Source organism: Carettochelys insculpta, chromosome 3, assembly GCF_033958435.1.
Source record: "Carettochelys insculpta isolate YL-2023 chromosome 3, ASM3395843v1, whole genome shotgun sequence".
NCBI lineage: Eukaryota > Metazoa > Chordata > Testudines > Carettochelyidae > Carettochelys > Carettochelys insculpta.
In genome coordinates, this window is record NC_134139.1 from 65240086 (window position 1) to 65256095 (window position 16010).

General features: G+C 46.0%; 1 protein-coding gene across 1 annotated transcript in view; it reads left to right on the forward strand.

Annotated features, from left to right (window-relative positions):
• MEMO1 (mediator of cell motility 1) overlaps positions 1-16010 on the forward strand; it is a 79301-nt gene that overhangs the window by 12847 nt on the left and 50444 nt on the right. The window lies entirely within an intron of this gene.

Genomic DNA, 16010 nt, shown 5'->3' on the forward strand with positions numbered 1-16010 from the left:
TACTTGCAGCCTTTGGTTTATGTGGTTTGTTGTGGTGTCTGATTTATACATTGGGCTGGCATTCAGAAATACGTAGTCTAATGGGAAGATAGATGCTCATCTTGAATAGTCCTTCACACCCATTTTTCTATCTCATTCAAATCCTGGTTTTTGTGTAGGCAACACTTGTACCTGTAAGGATTTTTCTAAAACAGTGGCTAATCAAATGAGCACTGTCTTTTAAATCATTGTTTTAATATTTTTTTGAATGAGGGAGAAGGGAGGTACTTGTTCTGTGCCAGTTTTAAAGAAGAGTATATAATCTGTTGGATGATAAATCAAATTTAACTTTGTCTGTAAATTAGTCTAAATGTTTTCCATTCCCTTCCAAGTTCATGCTGACAGGAAGAAAATGTGTTTACTGTCAGCTGTTAGGTGTCTTTGTTACTGTATTGAAGGACAGTAACTAGTAGAGTGCCAATCCACAGGATTGCTGTGTTTGCTTATGTAACCCTTCTATTAATGGCAGGTGACCGTTAGAAGGGCTGGGTTCAGTTCCAAGGGGATTCCATCAACTGTGCAACCTAACCAGCTCAAGCCCTCAGCCAGTAACCTGGGACACCTGCTGGGTACCTATATGGGTGGATCTTCCCCTCTCGTAAGCACAGAGTCCAAGGTAGAAACAGCTTGTTTAACAACAGTAGCTTAGCATAAATTTACACAGTGATACATGCAGTATTACTAAACAAAGGAAGGGAGAGCTCCATTAGGCGAGGCACTGTCCACCGAGTCTGCTGAGGCAAGTCCCTTGCTTAGACCTCATTACCCTCACACCCCTACTCAAAGGGTGTACCTCTCACGGCATGGTCTGGTCTATATGGACTCAGAATTCATAGGTACATCAACATGGAGTTGCTTGCCCCACAAGGGCAAGATCGCCTTCTGGCTTCTTGTCTGCTATGCTCCACCGGTCGCCCTTGCTGGCCACTTGTCCTCTGTGCTCCACCGGCTGCCTGTCTGCTGTGCTCCACCTGCTGCTCCGCTGGTTGCTTGTCCACTGTGTTGTCCTTTTGGCTCCTGGCAAAATCCTCTGTTTTCAGCTCTCAGTGGCTTCAGCTCTGGGCCTAGCCACAGAATCTCATTATCCACTTGGGTGGATTGTCACAAAATAACTACAGACCCCAGAACTAGTCTGGGCTTTACTTCTGTCTTTGAACAGTGTCGGGGAGAACTAGTCAAACCAGATTTATAGCTGTCAAAACAAAAAGCAGTCAAGTAGCACTTTAAAGACTAGCAAAATAGTTTATTAGGTGAGCTTTCGTGGGACAGACCCACGCAATGTGTGGTCTGAAGAAGTGGGTCTGTCCCACGAAAGCTCACCTAATAAACTATTTTGCTAGTCTTTAAAGTGCTACTTGACTGCTTTTTGTTTTGATAGTGTATAGACTAGCACAGTTTCCTGTCTGTTACAGATTTACAGCTGTATGGCCAAAAGGCTCCTAGCCAGCTGGTTCAACTAATATACCCTTCCCACCCCTTCTGCTGCACAATGATGACTGCCCTGTACCACCACAATAATTTCAAACATCGGTGATATTCCACAATTCCTCTCTTGGGTGATAGCTTAATTTGTGACTTTACATCAAGTTGTTTACAATAGACGAAATACCACTGCTTTTTTCCTGCTACCCAGCAGCTTTTGTAAACAAGCAACTATTTACATATACACACGCTATTTACATATATACATCCAAACGTCTCTTCCCCTTTGCATCTCTGAAGAACACATTCCTCAAGTTCCTTCAGCAGAGTAGTGACATAGATAGCCATGTTAGTCTGTATTCTATCGAAACAAAAAAGCAGTCATGTAGCACTTTAAAGACTAACATAATAATTGATTTGAAGAAGCAGATCTGTCCCATGAAAGCTCATCACCTAATAAATTATTTTGTTAGTCTTAAGTGCTACATGACCACTTTTGTTCCTTCAGCAGGATTGAGGTCCTGCTGCCACATTTCTTACACTTAGATTATTTAACCCCCCTCCACATGTATAAATAATTAAAATAATAAATGCATATGTACTAGAATTTTTATAAGCACTTTATAGTGTTGAATTTATGGAAGAGTTATGAAAGGAATGGAGAAGTACAGGACTTGAGAAATCTGCTGGCTTGTGGTTATTAGGAAGCTTTCATGAAGAGTGCAGAAATTGATGGCTGAATTGAAAGCTAAATGTTTTCCAAAAGCAAGTAGAATGTAAAATACATAGTGTCATCTAAACCCAGATCACGTTCCCTGTTAGCGGATGAACACGCCAACGTTTGCTGAATTCCGCTTCACAATGATGGGAAGAGCTGACGTTGAAGGATCAAAAACTGATGTCGCTATGAACGCTTGGCTGCCACAAGCCAGTTATCCCTGTGGTAACTTTTCTGACACCACCTGCATAAAAGCCAAAAAGTGAGGAGGACTGTGATGCCCCACTTTCATTGTCTGTATTCATACTGAAAATCAAGATCAAGCGAGCTTTTGCCCTTCTGCTCCATGGGAGGCTTCTGTCTTCCCTGAGCTTGCCTTAGGACACCTGTGTTACGGTTTGACAGGTGCGCTGTCCCAGTCAAACCCCCGACCTGAAGCTGTCCCTGGAGCAGGTCATGTTCAGGACATGTTGGGCACTTGGAACCAGAAGTGAGAGAGACTCGTAGCTCGCCCCCTTGTCTCACCAGGTAAATGAAGAAGAAGAAAAAAAAGAGTAATGGTATTTCATTGGCGGCCTCCCACTTATTGTACCCCCTCATGTCTCTTTGCAGTACCAGACTAGAGTCAAACTCAACAGGGTCGTTTTCCCTGCTGAGTCTGCCCATTCCCTTGGCTGTGATTTCGCTAGATAGTAAGTAGGTGGGGACAGTGGGAATCATGTTCATCCATTCATGCATGCTACTAATTAGAAGACGAGGCATTTGGCTATTTTGAAGACTCTGAAGAGTTTCATTTTTGGGTTATGTGGAGCAAGATGGTAGTGCTCTGGGTAGCTCATCCAACTTGTGTTATGTCTGGTGACGGTGAGCATGGTATATAATCATTACAAAAATGCCATGAAGGGGGAAGGGTTGATAGTCTGAACAAAAAAATGTGGGAAAATGAGAGAGAGAGAGAGCACGTGAGGGAAAGGATCTCATGGAATGTTGGTCTTCCAATCCCTCCTTGGTGCTTGTGTCAGTGACTTAACTGCTCTTCTTTCAAGTCCCAGAGAGACCATCTCCATCCGGAGAGTCTGCTCGATGCATAGAGTCTGGCTCAGTCCAAACAGACAGCTCGGTCTAGAGAGTATGCTTGATCCAGTCCCTTACTCGATGCAGCGACTGCAGCCTCCAGATTTGGAATCGTGGCAGTGTAAGAGGTTGCTTAATGAGAATCTCCATCGTTCTCAATGCAAAGTTGGGCAAATTTTTTTTCTGCAAGCCCAAAGTTTGGCTGTGCATTGTTTTTCCCAAACCAAAGTGGCGGCAATCTGGCACAGGGTATTCTTTCATTTGCCCAGTCATTTGACCCAGAGTTACTCCGGTGGTTTACCCGTGCTTAATTGAACTTCTTCACTTTGACATTCAGAGCACTGGGTAGAAATCACATCGTGTCAACACCCATCGCAGGCCTTCAAGTTGCTTTGTTTTAAACAAACAGTTGGATTGCCCTGTTCCACATCAGTTCTAAGTCAGCTGCTAGGCGCCAGACAAGGCGGAACACTGTGTGCCTCCCCGCCCCCCATCACGGCAGCGGGGAGAGGTGACCGATGCCTGCTGCAGCTGGGATGATCCACAGGAAGGGCCCCGCTCGTGTCCAGAATCACTGCTGTCCCCTGGGAGACGGCACCTCATGCAGCCCTGCTTCACGCCCTAGCTCGACTGACCCAGCCCTTAGAGCTAATCCTTATCCCGAAGTTACAGAGCCGGCTTGCCAACTTCCTTTACCTACGTTGTTCCAACATGCCAGAGGCTGTTCAATTCGGAGAAAAATCCCCATGGCTTTCGTTGCCAGTGACCACCACCTATGGGCCTGATGGTCCAGCGCCATCCATTTTCAGGGCTACTTGATTCAGGAGGTGAGTTGTTATATGCTCCTTAGCGGATTCCAACTTCCGTGGTCGTCATCCTGCTGTCTGTATCAACCAACAGCTTTTGTGGGGTCTGAGGAGCATCTGCATTGGGCGCTTTAATCTGGCGTTCAGTTTGTCCCACCGTGCCAGTTCCACTTACCAAAAGTGGCCCACTAGGCACTCTTATTCCACACGCTGCTCCATTCCAGTGAGCTGGGCTTCTTACCGATTTAAAGTTTGAGAATAGGTTGAGACTGTTTCAACCCCTAGACCGCTAATCATTCGCTTTATTAGATAACAGAGAGAAAGCCGTGCTAGTCTATATACTATCAAAACAAAAAAGCAGTCAAGTAGCATTTAAAAGACTAACAAAATAATTTATCAGGTGATGAGCTTTCATGGGACAGACCCACTTCTTTAGACAATAGCCATACCAGAACAGACTCAATATTTAAGGCACAGAGAACCAAAAATGGTAATCAAGGTGGACAAATCATAAAAAAAATTATCAAGGTGAGCAAATCAGAGAGTAGAGGGGCAGAAGGCGGTGGGGGAGTCAAGAATTAGATTAAGCCAAGTATGCAAACGAGCCCCTATAATGACCCAGAAAATTTGCATCCCAGTTCAAACCACTTGTTAATGTGTCGAATTTGAATATAAAAGAGTTCAGCACCCTCTCTTTCAAGAGTGTTGTGAAAATTCCTCTTTAGTAAGATGCAAACTTTTAAGTCATTAACAGAATGGCCCACTACATTAAAATGTTGGCTGACGGGTTTGTGGATCAGGAGTGTTTTTGTGTCTGTTTTGTGCCCATTAACTCTTCATCTAAGAGAGTTTGAAGTCTGTCCAATATACAAAGCATCTGGGCATTGTTGGCACATAATGGCATATATGATGTTCATTGAGAAACATGAGAATGTGCCCATGATTCTGTGAATAACCTGGTTAGGTCCAGTGATGGTATCTCCAGAATAGATATGTGGATAAAGCTGGCAGCGGGCTTTGTTGCAAAGAAAAGTTCCAGGACTGGTGTTTCTGCGGTATAGACTGTGGTTATGGGTGAGAATCCTCGTTAGGTTGGGAGGTTGTCTGTAAGAGAGAACAGGCCTGTCACCTAGGGCCTTCTGGAGCATGGCATCCTGATTAAGGATAGGTTGTAGGTCTTTAATAATGCTTTGCAGTGGTTTGAGTTGGGGGCTGTAGGTAATGACCAGTGGTGTTCTGTTCTTCGCTTTTTTGGGCCTATCTTGGAGTAGCTGGTCTCTGGGTATTCGTCTGGCCCTGTCGATTTGTTTTTTTATTTCTCCTGGTGGGTAATTCAGGTTTATGAATATTTGGTAAAGATCTTGTAATTTTTGGTCTCTGTCAGTAGGATCAGAGCAAATGCGATTGTACCTAAGGGCTTGATTGTAAACAGTGGATCTAGTTATGTGTACAGGATGGAAGCTAGCAGGGTGTAGGTAAGTATAGCGATCAGTGGGTTTCCGGTAGAGTGTGGTACCAATAAGGCCATCCTTGATTTGTACTGTAGTGTCCAGGAAATGTATCTCTTGCGTGGAGTAATTGAGGCATAAGTTGATGGTGGGGTGCAGATTGTTAGTCTCTGTGGAATTCTTCTAGAGTCTCTATACCATGGGTCTAAATCATAAAGATGTCATCAATGTGTCTTAAGTAGAGGAGGGGTAATAGGGGATGAGAGCTGAGGAATCAAATATGACACATTAACATGTTGTTTGAACCAGGATGGGAATTTTCTGGGTCATTATAGGGGCACGTTTTCATACTTGGCTTAATCTAATTCTTGACTCCCCTCCCCACTTCTGCCTCCCTACTCTCTGATTTGCTCACCTTGATAATTTTTTTTCTGACTTGTCCACCTTGATTACTATTTTTGGTTCTCTGTGCCTTAAGTATTGAGTCTGTTCTGATATGGCTATGGTCTGAAGAAGTGGGTCTGTCCCATGAAAGCTCACCTAATAAATTTTGTTAGTCTTTAGAGTGCTACTTGACTGCTTTTTTGTTTTTATCAGATAAAACTGAGGATATGGACAAGCGCCAGCTATCCTGAGGGAGACTTTGGAGGGAGCCAGCCATTAGATGGTTTGATTAGTTTTTTGCCTCTATAGCCAGGTCACACTACCAATTTGCAAGGCAGGATAGCTACGGACCTCCGACAGACTTTCCTGTGGCTTCATCCTCCCCAGGCATAGTTCACTATCTTTCGGGTCCTAGCACGTATGCTCATATTCCACCTACTTGATGGGCCAGGGGAAACGGGCTGGTGGTGCCCATTCTGTGAATGGTTGTCTTTGGGACCCCACCTCACGCAGAATGCACTGGCCCTCACCTTCCTTGCACCGTGGGCTTTTGTTTGAGCCTCTGACTTGCACACGTTAGACTCCTTGGTCCGTGTTCCAAGATGGGTCAGGTGGGTTGCCAGCATCGCCGCAGAGCCCCTGTGCCCTGGCGTGGTCCTACCCACCTGGTGGTGTGATGTGGTCAGGGCACATTGAGGACAGTGCACTCTGGTTGACAGTCATGCCAGGAGCAGGGGGGCCCATTCCCCTTAAGGCCCCCCTAACCATACCCCTATGGGGGTAGCAGGGAGCCACAGGAAGGCATGGTGGTGGTCATCTCCCTCAGCCCCAGGTTGCTGCCCCGGGGCTATAACACTCCCTGCCCACCAGGCCTTCCCAGCTGACCCAGAACTGGTCACAGTGCGTTCGAAGGGTTGATGATCTGTGTGTCCTGCAAGTCACATTAATTCTTGCAGCTAGCTGCGTTTTTCATTGGCGCACGAGCCGAGTGATGCACCCCTAAGAGTTGTCACAAGGCTTTTGGAAAGGTTTGAAAGGTGTGTGCTTTTCTCCTCCTCCTGCACATGGCCAAAGCTGAGCCAGTGTTTGGGGGTGTTCCTTGTCTGCTTCACACCAGGAGGGTCCTGGCCTGCTGTCTCTGAAGGCAGTGGGAGACCTTTTGAAGGGGGTACTGAGGTGAGAGTAGTGTGTGGAGGCAGGGGGGGCTCTAGATCTCCCCCCCCCCCTTTTCTTTTGCCACTTGTACACCACCCAACCTTAATCTTACCCTTCCAGGACATCCTGCCCGGCCAGGGCAGCCCGCCTCTATGCCCAACCCACTCTATGTACTTGACGGTCACAGGTGGGACCCACATCCTTTTGCTGAAAAGGTACATGCCCCACTGGCCCAATTGCAGTCCAGGTGTCTGGCTCAGGGGGGCCAGGCAGCCACCATCACACACTGCGGACCAACCTGCCCTGGCCCTGTCGCGCCCTCCTCTCATGCTAGAGCATGAGTAGGGGTTCCAGGTGGAGTGGGAGGAAGGCAAATGGGCCTTGGCATTTCAGTCCCTACATGGGGAGGGAGGAGGGGTAGCCCCTCTCCATCCTGGACTTTCCAAGGTCTAGGGTCAGGGACTGCCGGACAGAGGATGGGTTAATAGGGTGAGCACAAGCGTCCTCAGACATCCTTCCACCGCTTCGCTCGCCACACCCTGCTACAAGGCCATGCAGCACCCGTGCCTGTGGGTGTCCTCTGGCTCACTCAGGCCTCACAAGTCTTTGAACCACCGCCTTCCCCAGGCTCCACTATGGCTATATAAATATTTAAATTTTTAAAAATCCTGCTAAACTCTTGGAAAATATCTTGTGGCAGAGTTCATAGGTTAATTTAGAGACTGTGTAAAGTAGTTTCATAAGTGTTAGATTTGTTGCGTTCCAGTTTTAATCAACTGTTTTCTTGTATTATAACAACTTATTATTTTGTAAACACTGGAGCTTGACATTTCAGATTCCTAGCGGGTTTACTGCTTTCCCCAAATATGAATATTTTAGCATATCTGAAAAAGGAAAATACTTTTGGGACCTGTGCCCTATTTTCCTCATAAAAACAAACCAAACCAAGCCTTTTTAAAAAAAAAAAAAAAAACTTGTTTGCATAATCATTTGCATTAGAAGTTCCAATCTTTGTTTCTCCGTTTTGTTTTGTTTCCCCCCCCCCACAAAACTGTCTTTAGATTGCTAGAGACTAGTAGGATTAGGATTTCATTTACCAAAGAAGCAAAACCTGAATATATGAGAAGGAGAGACTTAGTGTCCATGGAAAGCTTCTGAATTTTCCTTCTGATTTAACTCACAGGACTAAATTGTTGGACAAAACTTTTTGTTTCATCAAGCAGTTCGCTGCTTAATTTAAGGGCTGAAAGAGTTCCCATTCTGCTTACTGCAATAGGCCTCAAAGGACCTGTTAAAGCTGAAACTTGCGTATCAATTTTTCCTTCATCGGAGTCTTCCCTTTTACTTCCCATTCACTTTAATTGATGCCAGTGTTAGCAAAGTCAAATCTATTGTCTCTGCTATGTTTTGGAGGTGGCATCAATGGCTCAGAATGGTTCTACCTCCCTGTCCTGGCATAGTTGGGCCCTTTCCAGTCCTGGACAAGAGAGTTTGCTGGACTAGGAAAGCTTCTCTGCCACAGCCCCAAGCTGCCACCTTCCTGCCACTGGGCTGTGCCCCTACTTTCTGCCCCAGGGCTTCTGGCTTCAGCCCTGTGCCAATCCCAGGCCTGCAGGGCTGTGGGGGAAAGCTAGCCCCACGGGGCTGCCCTGTGTACCTGCTGCCCTACTTGGGTTACCGGGAGGTGGGGGATTTGAGCTCTGCTGCAGGCACCCCTCCTCACAGGGCTGCCAGAGGACCCCGACTGTACCTCCTGCCCAGCTCTCTGATCCAGTGACATCCCTTGTCCTACCGGACGAGGGATGGTGCTGGACCAGAGAGTGCCAAATTTGGGAGTTCCAACCTGTAGAAAAACATTGATTGTAACAAGTCCACCACCACTAGTCAGTGGGATAAGTAAAAGTATTTAGTGCAGGTCTGTGTTTTTAGAGGGTTGTTTTCCCCCGGTTCTGATGATCTGATACAATTTTTGTAGTGGCCAGATTGTGGAGCAGCCTTTTTTCATTTTCACACTAAAACTGACACATCCTAATGGAATGGAAAGAGCATTAGTGCCACTTTCATTAGTGCCCAGCCACTCTCAGCAAAGATTGGTATTGTAATCCAGACACCATCCATAGTCTGGGTTAGGTTAACTGCAGTTGAATAATACACAGTTTAATCAACAGCTCCAAAGGAGCTCTGTTGGTTGTTTTATTTCAGTTGACATTCTTTCATTTCTACATATGCTTTGGCAGAAAGTGTTCTCGCTCTGTAAATTTCTCTGACACTGGTAGCAATACGAGGCTCATGAAGCATAGGGTGCTGATGTGCAGTAGTCATTTCTTGTTCTTAACTCTTTCCTGTTTGAACCCTTTGTGTTTTCACAGAGGTCTTGTGCAAAGCAGATGTTCTCTCTACCTTTCTGAAATACATACTTTGTGACTCCCAGTGTTACAGCAGTTGATGCATTATGTCTAGGGTGCTACCATTTTCATAGCATCGTGGACCATGGATCTCATGTCCTCTTGTGAAACTTGGCCTTTTGTGTGCTTTCACCCTATTCTATATAGATTTCACAGGGGAGACCAGTGTTTCTCAAATGGGGGACCCTGACCCAAAAGGAAATTGCAGATGGCTCACAAGTTATTTTAGTAGGGTCACAGTATTGCCACCCTTACTTCTGTGCTGTCTTCAGAGCTGGGCAACTGGAGAGATGTGACTAATGTTAACTAGGTTCCCAGCTCTGAAGGAAGTGTCCCACCAGCAGCAGTGCAGACATAAGGATAGTAATACCATACTCATGTCATCCTTACTTCTGTGGTGCTGCTTTCAGAACTGGGTGGCCAGAGTGTGGCAATTGCTGACTAAGGGCCCAGCTCTGTGGGCAGCAGTAAGGGTGGTGATATACTATAACATCTACACTATGACATAAAGTGGAATTTATTAAAGTTGACTTTGTAACACTGGATTTTATAAAGTTCAAGTTGAGTGTGTGCACCTGCTCAAAGTCAACTTAGTGCATCCCTTCTAAATTGCCAATGTTCCACTGTTGCACCAGTGCATTGTGGGTACCTATCCCATGGTTCCTTCAGCCCCTTGGCATTCTGGAGTTTTTTGATGGTGCATTATGGGGAAAAAAAATCCCCACACGTTTGTGGTTGTGTGAGGTCATCTTCCCAGACTGCATGGTCCTCATTCCCCTCCCATTGAAAGCAAACAGCCATTTTTCAGAAGTCTTTCCCCAATGAGAGCAATTGTTTGAGTCATCTGCATTATGGAAGGAAGCAGCTTTTTTACAGAAAGTCATCTTTACAGAATGAGGCAGCTTTTTAAAAAGATTTTTTTCAAGAGACTTCAAACTGCTGTTAAATACAAGTGAAGAGAGAGACTGAAGCATCTAGGTTTGACCAAGAAAGAGAGAGAGAGAGAGATGTGTGTTGCCACACAGAAGTGAAGAAGGGCCATTTTCAGAAGTCCGTTCCCCTGGTGAAAATGCACCAAAGAGACTCCATGCGACTTAGGGAAAGATTTCATATTATTCTCAGGGAAAGAAGATACATGACCACTTTCGCATTGGATCTGGCTGAAGGAGCCAGGGTTGAAGTAGAGAATGAAATCTGGGAGTTGTCACCCCCAAGAAGTGAAGAATGCTCTGTGGAAACCATTGCATTGATGTATCCAACATGAGGTGAGAAGACTCTTGAATGTTTTTGCTCTAGACTCGTTATGGATCCCCAAAACTGAACTGAAGAAAAGGAAAGAATCCCAGAAGGCATTGGTCTCTAGTGGCTGCTGGAAGGAGCCATTGCCCTGTCAGAAGTAGTAATGGCTCGAGAAGAGAAGGAAAAGTTAAGGAAGATAGAAAGGTTGAGAAAAGAATTAAGGGATTTCTTTGCCTCTTCTGGTAAAGAGAGCCCACAGGCTCCATTCTGTCATAGGAAATCTTCCCCTGCCCAAGCCACGTGATTTGGGGAGGGAGAATACTGGTGCCTTGTGGGGGGCCAGCCCCCTAAAACATTTGTGGCCCAAGGCCAGTCCCTCAGCGTATGGTTTCTTGGGGGGCCAGATCCAGAGAATATTGAGCAACCTGTTGGTATGATTCAATCAGTTGTGTGCCTGTGCTGGGGGTGGGGGGCATCTCCATAAAATGTCTGTGGCCTGGGGCCAGCCCCGCCCCCGCACATGTTGCAAATTCCAGAGGTTGAGGCTTTTAAGAATGAGTTTCTCTCAGGGAAGAAGCCTTCACCCTGCATAGGGAAGAACATGCCACTGCCATGGTTGTCACTGCACAGCCACACATGGTGTGGTGGGGCTGGGGCTAGCCCATCAGGTGCATGGGCGGGAGCTGCCCTGTACAAGTGTGAAGTGCAGAAAAGTTGTTTTGGCCTCTCCTGCTAAATCTTGTGCAGGGAAGAAGCCTTCACCCCGCACTGAGCAGGACATGCTGTTGTCTGCGAGCATGGTCCCCACAGCCCAACTGCCATGTGATGGGGATGGGGAGGCTAGCCCTCCAGCATCATGGTGGCTTGGGGTGTGGGGCTGCCCCACACAAATGTGAAATGGAGAAAACTAGCCAAACAACCTGTTGAAATGGTTCAGTCAGCTGGGTACTCTCAAAACACATGAAAATGTTTGTGGATGGACATTGTAAATTTCACAGGTTGATGCTTTTAAGACAAGTTGCAAACTCTTTATGGTTATGTTGCTTTCATGTTGGACGTGTGCTCTATCAGTTACACAGATGATTCTCTGTGGCACTATATAAAGGGCATGGAGTAATTAACAACCAGAAGGAGGATTAGTGGGCTCATAAAAGGGAGGAAGAGTCAGCTGAGACAGGTGGTACTGTGGCGGGGTCTCCTACCCCGTCTTGCTCCGAAGGGCTCTTGCAATGCCCTCTGGGCCCTGCATGCCCCATCAGGCCTTAGCAGCCTAGTCCCAGTTCTCAGGCCTGGCAGCCCAGTCAGGGACTCTGCGGCCTAGTCCCACTTTGCAGGCCTCGCAGGCCTATCAGGCCTCAGCAGCCTAGGTCTCCTCTGCCTTAGGCTCACAGGGAGGTTGGGGGTAGGGAATCTTGGGCCTGCCCACTCCACCAAGCTCCAGCCAGGGTCTTGGTGGTGGTGGGCGTGGGACCCCAGCCACCAGCTCAGCGGGGGGGGGGATCCTCACCCCAACGCACTGAACTCACAAGTAGCCTTCCTGGTTCCCCCACCCTGGGCTACTTCCTGACCTGTTCCTGGTGCAGTCTGCCATCTTCAGTCTGGCTGCGCTTCCTCCAGCTGTTTTTGCTCTGGACTGCTCCTGGCAGGGGAGGAGGTGTGTTTGCTGCCAGCACTGTTGCTGCTGCTCCTCAGACGGTGGTGGTGGCGGCGGCGGCGGCGGCGGCTGCTGCTGCTGCTGCTGCTGCTTGCTTCCATGGGAGCTCCTTCCCTGCTGCTAGCCAACCCCAACTGCCAAGCTTCCCCAGCCTTTATACCTGGTTTACAGCTGGAGCATGCCCAGCAGGGCCTTGGGGGCAGGGCCTTTTCTATCCAATAGGCCTGGCTTTTGGCCCCCTGCTCAGTGCAGAGTTGGTACACCCTATCACAGGTACACACCACTTTCTGCAGGCTTTCCTGCTAAATCCTGTGCAGGGGAAAAAGCCATTTCAAGCACTGAAACCCCACACAGGGCAGGACGTGCTGCTGCTGAGCCTCCCTGGTGTTTCCTCAGTGCGGATCATCTGCCCTTCAAGAAATGAGACACTGGCTCTCTTGATGGCTCCATGCTGGGGCTCTTTTGCGACCCTGAGAAATCATGGCTAGATGCGATCGTCATGTTGGCCAGAAAGAAAATGGATTCAAATTGCCAGGCTTCCTGTTTCTTATCTTCTGCACACCCGGAGAGCAGTGGAGGTGACAGCGGTCAGAACGGACACATTTGGGGCATTGTGGGATAACTTTGGAGGCCAGTAAAATCAATTTAAAGTATTGATCTTTCCAAACTAGCACTTACTCAACCTTTTAAATTCAAACTTGGCATTGCTTCACATCAGAGGGGTGAGGCAAGAAAGTTGACCTTAGCACCCATTAACAAAGACCTAATGGTATTTGCAGTGAAGACAGTCATGTTGTAAAATCGACCTAGTGTAGACAGAGTCTATGCTATTGTTACCTCTGTGTAGCTGCTGGTGGTAGCTATGCCTTCAGACCTGGATTCTTGGCCAGCAGCCACCACTCTTCAGCTGCCCAGCTCTGAAGGCAGTGCTTCTACCCGCAGCTGTGAAATAAGGGTAGCAGTACTGCAACCCCCATTCAATAACCTTGCAAACCCCCCCCCCCCCCCCACAACTGCTTTTTGTGTCAGGACCTCTACAATTACAACACTGAAATTTTAGATTTAAATATTTGCAATCATGAAATTCAGTTTTTGTTTTTTAAATTATATGATCGTGCAGTTGATCAAAATGGACTGTTAATTTGGTAGGACCCTAATTATGTACCTGTTGATGTAAACCGAATAAAGGCTTGATAACAAAAGGGAAAACAGTATCAAGAGTCAAATTAGAAGAGCATTTCATTATTTGTTCTCTAATACAACCCTCTATTCTCAAAAGTCTGTGCCATGTATGCAACAAAAATCTATCTTAGTCAGCCCTAATTTTAGTAGTAATCAAAACGCTTTTGTTGCTCTGCAGACTTCCACCACAGTTTTCCTGATCAGTGACTTCCATGCAAAGTATAGGGTTCTTGCTGTCACCGTAGCTTTCTCTGCTTTTTCATCCCACCATCAGATAGAGTGGGGCCTGTGGTGGTCATTTGAGGAACGCTGGTCACTGTAAAGCAGACACCATGAACGTTATGTCTGGTTTGTATTGCTGCTGCTCATTCCAGAGCTGCTTTTGGAAAAGTATTTGACTTACCATGTCCCAGGATTGGGCTCTTCACTGCTGTTTCCAACTGTCTTCAGGTGGGCGACTGTTTCTTGCTATGTAATTTAATTTAAAATTTAGATCTATTGTAAAATGTTCCTGCTGCTGGCAAATCAGAGTCAATTATAACAATACTGAATGAAGGAAGGATAATTTTGGGATACCTTACAATAAACTTCCAGAATGTATTAGAATATATCTGAGAACATGAGTTCTGAGTAAGATGCTGAGTGCTGCAAAAATGTACTTCAAGAGTCCCAAATACATTAATAAAAGCCCATTAATAAGGCATGTTTCAGGGGTGGGGATGAGGAGATGAGCTGAGAATAAGGAGGTCAGTCAAAAGTTTTGATGCAATCTTTGCCCTTACATTAGTTTTGATTATTGTAGGTACATCATCAAAGACTGCATACAGCAAAAACTCCCTTGGTGGAGGTCATGTTATGACATAATTTGCTCTTGCAAACTTTATTGTAATAACCATACTATTAATGCATTATAGCCCTGCTTTTTATTGTGCTGCACTGAGTAGAACTGATTGAAGCTCTGGGATACAGAAGCAACAAAAAGGAAATCTCCTTTGCTGAAGTCAGAAAACTTGAAAATCAGGTGGGCTAGAAGCAGAGGGGAGCTATTGTTTTGGTGTGAAAATGCTTGTAATTGGCACCAGCCTTCCAGAGGATGTTCGTTGTCTCCCTTCACTTCGATGTAAGATACAAAACTAACAAATCGGACAGCTCTAGTAACATATGAGCTTTCCTGCTCTATCTCATTCTCTATAAACTGCATTCGTTGTCTGCTTCTAAGGAATATGCTGTGAATTCTGGGGCAAGTGGAACCTAAGTTCTGCTGCAAGATCCCTATGGTCTGTAGGACTGGTGTGTGTGTCTAGGGGGTGACACAACTGCCACTTAAAAAAAAAAAAAAAAAAAGTAAAAATGGAAGTTTTTAAATACAGGCAGCATAATAGTGCCTCATATTTAGTGTGCAGACAGTGTAAAACAAATTGAATATAACACATCTTCTATTTTCACTATGTCTGAGCTTTTTGAATTAACACATAATTGCATGCTGCATTGTAGGAATTGTTAGGTGTAGCCGGGTGTTTTAGCACCTGTAAACATCAGCAGACTTTGGGGATTATGTACAAGCATATTTGCTGAATGTGTCTTCTAAAATGATTATTGGCAAATTGGATTAGCTCTATTGACATTTAAGCTATCCTCCATGTGTTTCAAAATAAACAATGCTCAGAAGTTTACATGGGGTACTTCGCGTGTCTTTGATCTAATTTAGGTTTCCTGCTGACTCTTGAAGACAGCATTGCATTGGTTTATCTCGAATCATGTTTTCTGGTTTTGTTTTTGTTTTTTTGTTTTTCCTCCCAACTGTAAATGGCTGTAAAATGAAATTTGGAGCTCTGGAGATATGTTGTGCTAAGAGGTGCGTGCTGTAGCAAATTCTGCAGATGCAGGATGTAAAAAGCCCTGCCAGAGAGTTGTCACTGGATGAGGGACTTAGGCAGCTTTAAGATTGCCATGTTAGGTGTCCATTTCAAATGTTTGATTAGGTACCCCGGTGGCTCTGGTGTATATATAAAGTAATCATTACATTCTGTTACAAAAGGGGGAAATAAGAGGCTGAAGAGGAGTTGTCATGAATTGAATGCCTGTAAAGGATAAAACCCAAAGAGAGTGGGTTATCCGTTGGCAAGCAGCCAAGTGAGTCAGTGGGGAGAGGAATCTTTTGAATTGAAATAGTTACTTGCTGAGGGAGTCTTTCTTTTGTCCAGCTGGAAGTGGGGGAGAGAGATTTTAATCTGAAACAGGGCTCGGTGAATCCAGTAAATATTTAGGCCATGTCACTATCTGGGCATGCAAATACAGTAAAACCCCAATTATCTGATGCGCCGCCCCCCAGCTGTCCAACATCCCAGTTTTATCTGACACTGCTTGGGGGCAGTGTGGGATAAAACAGAATGTAGGATAACCAGGGGTCAGATAAATGGCCCTGGGCAGCCTGCCCTGCAGAAGGGGCCTGGGTAGCCAGCAGTCCTGCACCTCTGCCCCCAT